General features: G+C 36.0%; 1 protein-coding gene across 1 annotated transcript in view; it reads right to left on the bottom strand.

The window, feature by feature from the left end:
• Nucleotides 1-3455: 3455 nt before the first annotated feature.
• The window catches only part of CUNH4orf33 (chromosome unknown C4orf33 homolog), a 67464-nt gene continuing 61598 nt past the window's right edge, over nucleotides 3456-9321 (bottom strand). Inside the window, exon 8 of the mRNA XM_031376714.1 lies at nucleotides 3456-3507. The gene's annotated coding sequence lies outside the window, so the exon portion shown is untranslated. The remainder of the gene's footprint in view (nucleotides 3508-9321) is intronic.

Here is a 9321-nt window from a genome sequence, read left to right as displayed (position 1 = left end):
ACAAATTACTGTAAGCATTGGATGAGACAAGTTTGAACAGCCACTTAAAAAGTGATCTTACCATAAAAGCAAGTCTGCCTCCACAAAAGTTTGAAACTCTATACATTCAGTAGAAAGACTTTTCTTTTGCTCTTAAACATTTTCAAATTGTGTCTGTCACTGAGCTAGCTTTCCTCAGAAAAAACTTGGAATAATTTTAGTGTATTATTCTGAGTCTTTTTTCTTCCTTTATGAATAGACTGTGTTGTTTTTAATATCCTAGCATGGTCAAAGGCATTCCTGTAGCAACTTACAAATTTCAGAAAAGCTGTCACACCTTTAAAAATTCAAACTGTCAAAGTAATATTAATGTAAAAGGTAAAAGATTCAAGATGTTTTTTCATATGGTTTAGAAACATCAAATGGCAACAAAAAATGTATAGAATAAAATACATGAGAACAAAACATATTTTTCTAAATTCTAGTATTCAAAATATGAAAATCCTTAAAAAAGAACTTCATATCTTATAAAAAAATCTCTTACAAAACAAAAATATCATATAACATATCATATAATATCATATAACATATTAGGCATACAGATATTTTAAAATGTCATACAACATACAGGTGTTAGGAATACAAATGTTACATGAGCAATGTCATGACGCTGTCAACCCTTTCTGAAATGGCTCAATGCTCCACGATATGCTAAACTGCTTAAACCTTAATGAAATTCCCATCTGATGGCAGCACTCCATAGGGTAGAGTCTGGCCTGATAAACTTGATTTTTGTGTGGTATTTATTTATCTCTTTGGTTTGTAGATGGGATTTACAGAGAAGAGTTTAGCACTCCTGGAAGTAGCAGAGTTGCTCCATAGCTAACCCTGACACTGACATCCTAACATTCTACAGGAGAACCTCACAAGTCTTTCAAATGTGCTAATGTACAACCTGTTAAAACGTGTTTCTTTTTACAATTAGTCTGTCTATAGGAAAACCACCCATGATTTTCAAGTGAAATGGGAGACCAAGAGATGTTAGTGTTAGGATGTGCTGTAGCAGAACTAGGAAATTTTATTTCTAGGTTGTACTACCTACATCTGTAAGAGTTACAATGAGTTGTCTAGTTACATTGGGTCAATGGAATCAAAGAAAGTACAGGTCTTGACAACTGGACTGAAACTCCTTGCTGTATCACTTCTTTAAGTATAGAATTTTACTATTTTTATCTGCCTTTTTTCAAATAATTGACCCTATCCTTTACCTTAGCTATATATATATATAAAACCCTAGGAAGATTCACAACTCAAGTAAAATTTTTAGTCAACTATTTATCCATTTTTTTTTCGAGACAGGATTTCTCTGTGTAGCCCTGGCTGTCCTGGAACTCACTCTGTAGACCAGGCTGGCCTCGAACTCAGAAATCCACCTGTCTCTGCCTCCCAAGTGCTGGGATAAAAGGCATGTGCCACCACCACCCAAACATATTTAAAGTTATGTTGCACATATAATACTACTATGAATTATGATTTTATAAAAGTATTCTAATTGTGGGTAGGCAGAAAGCCATTAAAATCAGGCTACTGATGTCATTTTCCTTGTAAAGAATCAAATTATGTTTTATAAATATAGAAAGAGGGAGATGTGTGAGGGAAGGAGGAGCTGGAGGAGGGGGCAGTGACCTGACATGACCAATATACATTGTATACATGTGAAATTTTGAAAAAATACCAAAATCGTAAAAAGTATAAAGGAGCAGCACAGCAGAATTACTAACTCTGTCTAATAAGATCTAAACATGGTTAATATTATTTATAGGTTTATTAAAAATCACAAGAATTATTATTTTGAATTCATGAAAATAGGCATCTGTACTAATTAAAACAGAGTTGCTTTTTAAATTTTAAATTTCATCTGTGTATATGTGCATATGTCTGTCATGGTACACATGTGGAGATCAGGTGACAACTTGTGGGAGTCAGTTTCCTCTTACACTATTGGTTGTAGATACTAAACAGGTCACCAGGTTTGTGCAACAAATGCTTTTCCTCCTGAGCTATCCAATAGGCCTTGAACACAAGTTTCCTTTGAAAGAATATGAGTATAAAAATATACTAAATAGAAATTGTGTACATGAGTATTTGGGATTAGCCTACTAATCCTTTATAGTATCACACATATATGTAATTTAAATAAAATACTATTTTTACACAAGATGTAAAATAAGTTTAACTTTAACCATCATATTTTATATAGTAATGCACAGCAGGAAGATGAGGCTTAAAATTACGTAGCTTCAGCATCATATAAAAGTCTCTTGTATATATTTTCTGCAATTAAAACAGTGATTAAATTATATGGAATAGCAGAGAGATAATATAAATCTGAACTAAGAAAAGAAAAAGTTATAAGATCTTGACTGAGTTCTACAAAATTATACTACTATAAAGCTTGTCCCACAGTAGAATGAGGTGATCTCTGAAGATACAAGGCAGTGAATTCAGAACTATAAAAAGGAAATATTACTTCACAATCTTTAGTTAACCTGAAGCTACAGTTCCATAGGAGGCCATAAAATCAAATTCCGAGGTTGGATTTAAAAGCTGGATAATTTTATAGTCGCTCATAAGATCAGGGTTCAGGCCCATCACCCTCAGTATCTGGAACAGAATTATCTGATCACACGAGCAGACTGTGAGGTAAGAAGGTAGGTGGTATGAGGGGTGGCCTTAGAAGTTACATACTGGTTCCCTGTAGTTAAATGACAGCTGCCACTTATATCTCCTTGAATAAGACATACATAAAAGCAATAATGGAGAATAGATGTCCCAGGAAGCTGCCTTTGCAAATCTGAAGTTAATAACTCCCTGTGAGATCTTCTCATCAATTTCCAGACCCACGTGCACAGAAAGCCTGTACCTTGACAGAGCACTCATAACCATCAAGTGGACTTCTCAGCTAGCTCATCCTAAATGAGTTTCCATTTCCAAGTGAGTTTTACTGTTCCCAGTGCTTTCCATTCTCCTCTGCAAGGTGCTTTAGCTTATGACATTTCCTATATGCATCATCACATATTCTTAAAAATAATGCCCTCTCTGTGAAAATATTTAAATTACTTTAAAAAGATTGCCCTTCCATCTTTCAATATTTTTAAATTGTCATTGTTTATATATGTTCCTTCAGTCTCTCTACCTCTCTGTACAGATCTATACCTTGATCTTCTTGCTTAGAGGAACTATTTTAATTCAAGTTCCTTCACGAAGTGATCTGTGTTGTTTTTCAGACAAAAATAACAGTTTGAGCCACCATCCTCATGCAAGCATTGTCATCCAAACATTATGTCAATTTCTAGTACTTAGGCATTTCTGAATTTTAAAGAATGTATCAATGTATTTGTCTCTTCTTTTGCTCAGTTCTCTTCTAGAATGAAATATCTCATAAAGAGGAGCTATCACCAGTCATCCCCGGGGTGGTTTACAGTATCTCTTTCAATATCCATGATGTGCAGATTTCTTGGTATACACCTATGACATAAAGAAACAACTGAATGAATGTGGTTTAATGTTCATATGGGAGCACATTACCTTGAGTGATTACTAAGAATTTTCTTCTGGCACACATGTTAGCAACATTTTAAATATAATTTTAATTTTTGTGTCCCCTCAAGCTAACAGTTGTTTTTTACTCTTACCTTTAAAATTTGTAATTATATTAATTTTATTTTTTATTAATATTATTCCTAATTAGCGCACAAAGCATTGGGCTTCATTATGATGTTTTCATGCATATGTACATATTTTGCTTATGAATATATATGTATTTTGTTTCTTAAGCATAATCTTGGCCTCACTGGAAGAGACAAGTGCTGAGGTCATCTTAAAGTCAAGATATCAAACCAGAACATGGGCTGTGGCTCCACGGGAAAATGCTTGCCTATCTTGCACAAGGCCCTGGATTCCATCCCCAGAATTATACATAAGCACAAATTAAATATAGAATTTATAATTCTTAAAGATCATAAAAGAAAGTTCACCTCCAAAAATGCTGCTCATAGATTCAGTGTTCATATATAAAAAAAAAAAAATACTGCTATAAAAGCAAATAAAAGGCTGCTGATATTGCCCTTGTTTCAAACGCAGGCTTCTGGTTGTTTCTGGGCCGGGTTGACGGAAGCACCAACAGTATCATTTTGTTAACCTGCTTCTTCCATCTAGTGGCAAAAAGCAGTAAGAAACAATGTCTTTCGAAAATACAATGAATGAATAGTTCTAGACGTCATTTCAGAAAATACTGATAGTGAGCACTCAGCATCTAATGTTTAAACTATAAATACCCAACCATTTTAGCAGATTGACAGTGTTCATTCAGATGGTGGAAACTGCCAATGTTGTTTAAGATTATTCCAATACTTGCATGTTTTCACAAAGATGTTAGGTCAAGATATAAAGTTTTGTATCACTCCTAATTAAATTATGATAGATTTGTTTATGAATATATAGTCAACATTTTGGAACAAGTTGTTGGCTAACTCTGGAATTCAATCACTACTTTTGCTGAGTTCCTTGCTATGATTTCCATGCAAGAAAGACAGCATGAATCCCTAAAACTGAACAGTCTCATTGACTTGTCTCTTAAGACATTTTACATTAATGGGCAGGAAAATACTTGATGAGCTGAAGAGAAGAGACAGTGGAAGAGAAGGGCAAAGGTCAAACAGGAAAGAAACACCTACTGTGCTTCTTAGAGCTATAACAAAGAACTTAATGAGACATAATTTACAATGTGACTAGCATAATTTTGCACTCTCTTTGCCACTAGCTCACCCCTAACATGTGAGATTTAACTGTCCTTCGAACACATCCCATTTGCCCCAATGCAAAGGTGATTGACATTGCAGAGGTTTAATGTTAGGTTATGCAGAAACAGTAAGAACATTCTCCACAACGGTAAACTTAATCCTTTCCTTCATTTAGTAAACTAATCAAACATGTGCAATGATATCATAAGTTAAGAGCTTTCATTATTTTAAAATATGTTAAGATTATACCATAAAATATAAGTATTCATGGATATAGTGATTACTTCTAGCACAATATATTTATTAAAAGAATTACAATATGTGTTCTTTGTTTCTTAATTTTCCAGGAGAGAAATAAAGAATCTACCTAAAGAGCTTAATCTGCAAGTATGAGTTTAGCAAAGATTGTTTTGGTCACCCAACCTCAAAAAAAAAAAAAAAAAAAAAAAAAAAAAAGCTAACATTTCTGCTCTGCATTTGGTAATTGGGAGGCAAATAAAGTGGAGTGGTGATATAACAGAGAGGGGGAGGCAAAGAAACTGGGATCCTTGGCAACTTATGCTAGAACAGAGAGGCATCAGTGACTCCAAAGTCCTGGGTTTCTCTTCTTTTCTGTTCTTTCTGTTCTTTCTTTCTTTCTTTCTTCCTTCCTTCCTTCCTTCCTTCCTTTCAGTGTTTTTAAAATAAATGTATTTACTGTACATGATGCACATCCTATCAATCCATCTTTCTCCCCTCACCCACCTCTCTACCCAACTCCTTTTCTCCTCATAAAAGGGGAGGCCTTACTCTCTCTTCTTCTCCTGCTGGCCTTGTGAGACTGAGCAACTGCTAGATCCTTGGACTTACATTCACAGCTGCTATTGACCATTGTTGAGAGTTGGACTACAGACTGAGGTACTGCAGATCCATAGCCCTCTCTGCCCCTTCCTTGCAAGCAGAGACCTTGCCTTCAGGAGACCTTGCTCCAACCCAGAGACTCAGGTGAGATCTCCATTTTCTCTCCGGTGACCTTCTAAGACAGGACCAGCCAGGGGGCACAGGCCTCAGAAGTGACAGGGTAGCCAGCACAGGATCCTTTCTACCTCCCTCTTCACCTAGGAGGGACTGCATATCCACAGCCCTCTTTGCCCCTTTCCCACAAGTGGAGAGCCTGTCTCCAGGGTGTGGTCTGACCCCAGGACTCAGGAGGGACAACTGATCCACAGCTCACTGCACACAGGTCTTACCTGAGGAGAGCTGATCTCCCAGAAGTGCTGAAACTGGCTTACAGACCCACAGGAGGAACAAGCTCCAACCAGAGACAGCAAAATCATCTAACACCAGAGATCAACAGATGGCGAAAGGCAAATGCAAGAATCTTACCAACAGAAACCAAGACTACTTGACTTCATCAGAACCTAGTACTCCCACCAAAGCAAGTCCTGGAGATGCCAAAACACCAGAAAAGCAAGATTTGAATCTAAAATCATATCTCATGATGGTGATAGAGGAATTTAAGAAGACAATGAATAACTCCCTTAAAGAAATACAGGAGAACACAAGTAAACAGGTTCAAGCCCTTAAAGAGGAAACACAAAAATCCTTTAAAGAATTACAGGAAAGTACAACCAAACAGGTGAAGAAACTGAACAAAACCATCCAGGACCTAAAAATAGAAGTAGAAAAAGTTAAGAAATCACAAAGAGAGACAACTCTGGAGATAGAAATTCTAGGAAAGAAGTCAGAAAACATAGATGCAAGTGTCACCAACAAAATACAAGAGGTAGAAGAGAGAATCTCAGGCACAGAAGATACCATAGAAAACATTGACAAAACAGACAAAGAAAACACAAAAGGCAAAAAGTTCCCAACCCAAAACATCCAGGAAATCCAGGACACAATGAGAAGACCAAACCTAAGGATAATAGGTATAGAGGAGAGTGAAGATTCCCAATGTAATGGGCCAGTAAATATCTTCAACAAAATTATAGAAGAGAACTTCCCTAACCTAAAGAAAGAGATGCCCGTGAACATATAAGAAACCTATAGAACTCCAAATAGACTGGACCAGAAAAGAAATTCTTCCCACCACATAATAGTCAAAATACCAAATGCACAAAACAAAGAAAGAATATTAAAAGCAGTGAGAGAAAAAGGTCAAGTAACCTATAAAGGCAGGCCTTTCAGAATCATACCAGACTTCTCCCCAGAGACTGTAAAAGCTAGAAGATCCGGGAGTGACATCATACAAACCTAAAAAGTAAACAAATGCCAGCCCAAGTTACTATACCCAGCAAAACTCTCAATTACCATAGATGGAGAAACCAAAGTATTCCATGACAAAACCAAATTTATACAATATATTTCTACAAATCCAGCCCTTCAAAGAGTAATAAATGGAAAACTCCAACACAAGGAGGGAAACTACATCCGAGAAAAAGCAAAAAATTAATTTTCCAACAAAATTAAAAGAAGATAGCTACAGGAACAGAATTCCAACTCTAACAAAAAAAAATAACAGGAAGCAACAATTACCTTTCCTTAATATCTATTAATATCAATGGACTCAATTCCCCAATAGAAAGACATAGACTATCAGATTGGGTACGTAAACAGGACCCAACATTTTGCTGCATACAGGAAACCCACCTCAGTGACAAAGACAGACACTACCTCAGAATAAAAGGATAGAAAACAATCCTCCAGCCCAATGGTCCCAAGAAACAAGCTGGAGTAGCCATTCTAATATCAAATAAAATCAACTTTCACCCTAAAGTGATCAAAAAAGATAAAGAGGGACGCTTCATATTCATCGAAGGTATGATCTACCAAGAAGAACTCTCAATTCTGAACCTCTATGCTCCAAATCAAAGGGCATCTACATTCATTAAAGAAACTTTACTAAAGCTCAAAGCACACATTGCACTGCACACAATAATAGTGGGAGATTTCAGTACCCCACTCTCTGCAATGAACAGATCATGGAAATAGAAACTAAACAAAGACAAAATGAGACTAACAAAAGTTATGAAACAGATAGATTTAACAGATATCTATAGAACTTTTTAATCCTAAAACAAAAGGATATACCTTCTTCTAAGCCCCTCATGAAACCTTCTCCAAAACTCACCATATAGTTGGTCACAAATCAGGCCTCAACAGAAAGACTGAAATAATTCCTTGTATCCTATCAGATCACCATGGACTAAGGCTGCTCCTCAATAACAACATAAACAATAGAATGCCCATATACACGTGGTAGCTCAACAACACTCTACTCAGTGATAACTTGGTCACGGAAGAAATAAAGAAAGAAATTAAAGACTTTCCAGAGTTTAATGAAAATGAAGCCATACCCAAACTTATGGGACACAATGAAAGCAGTCCTAAGAGGAAAACTCATAGCATAAAGTGCCTACAAAAAGAAACTGGAGAGAGCATATACCAGCAATTTGACAGCACATATGAAAGCTCTAGAACAAAAAGAGGCAAATTTACCCAAGAGGAGTCAAAGGCTTGAAATAATGAAACCCAGGGCTGAAATCAACCAAATAGAAACAAAAAGAACTATACAAAGAATCAACCAAACTAGGAGCTGGTTCTTTGAGAAAACCAACAACATAGATAAACCCTTAGCCCGACTAACTAAAGGGCACAGAAACATTATCCTAATTAACAAGATCAGAAATGAAAAGGGAGACTTAACAACAGACACTGAGGAAATCCAAAAATTCATGAGAGCCTACTACAAAAACCTATACTCAACAAAACTGGAAAACCTGGATGAAATGAACAATTTTCTAAACAGATACTAGGTCAGATCAATGGTCTAAACAGTCCCATATTGGCTACTGAAATAGAAATAGTCATTAATAGTCTCCCAACCAAAAACAGCCCATTACTAGATGGGTTTACTGCAGACTTATATTGGACATGCAAAGAAGACCTAATACCAATACTTCTCAAAATATTCCAAAAATAGAAAAGGAAGGTACTCTACACAATTCAGCCCATGACTAAATGGGTTTACTGCAGACTTATATCGGACCTGCAAAGAAGACCTAATACCAATACTTCTCAAAATATTCCAAAAATAGAAAAGGAAGGTACTCTACCCAATTCGTTCTATGAAGCCACAATTACTCATAACTAAACTACACAAGGACCTAACAAAGAAAGAAAACTTCAGGCCAATTTTCCCTTATGAATATCGATGCAAAAATACTCAGTAAAATTCTTGCAAACCATCCAAGAACGCATCAAAACGTTCATCCACCATTATCAAGTAGGCTTCACCCCAGGGATGCAGGGATGGTTCAATATACAGAAATCCATCAATGTAATTCACTACATAAACAAACTCAAAGACAAAAACCATGTGATTGTCTCACTAGATGCTGAGAAAGCATTTGACAAAATCCAACATCCCTCATGATAAAAGTCTTGGAAAGATCAGGAGTTCAAGGCTCATATTTGAACATAATAAAAGAAATATATAGAAAACCAGTAGCCAACATCAAACTAAATGGAGAGAAACTTGAAGCAATCCCACTAAAAT

Source organism: Mastomys coucha, unplaced genomic scaffold, assembly GCF_008632895.1.
Source record: "Mastomys coucha isolate ucsf_1 unplaced genomic scaffold, UCSF_Mcou_1 pScaffold17, whole genome shotgun sequence".
Classification (NCBI taxonomy): domain Eukaryota; kingdom Metazoa; phylum Chordata; class Mammalia; order Rodentia; family Muridae; genus Mastomys; species Mastomys coucha.
Note: the sequence above shows the minus strand (reverse complement) of the source record. Positions and strands in the feature narration are given on the sequence as shown.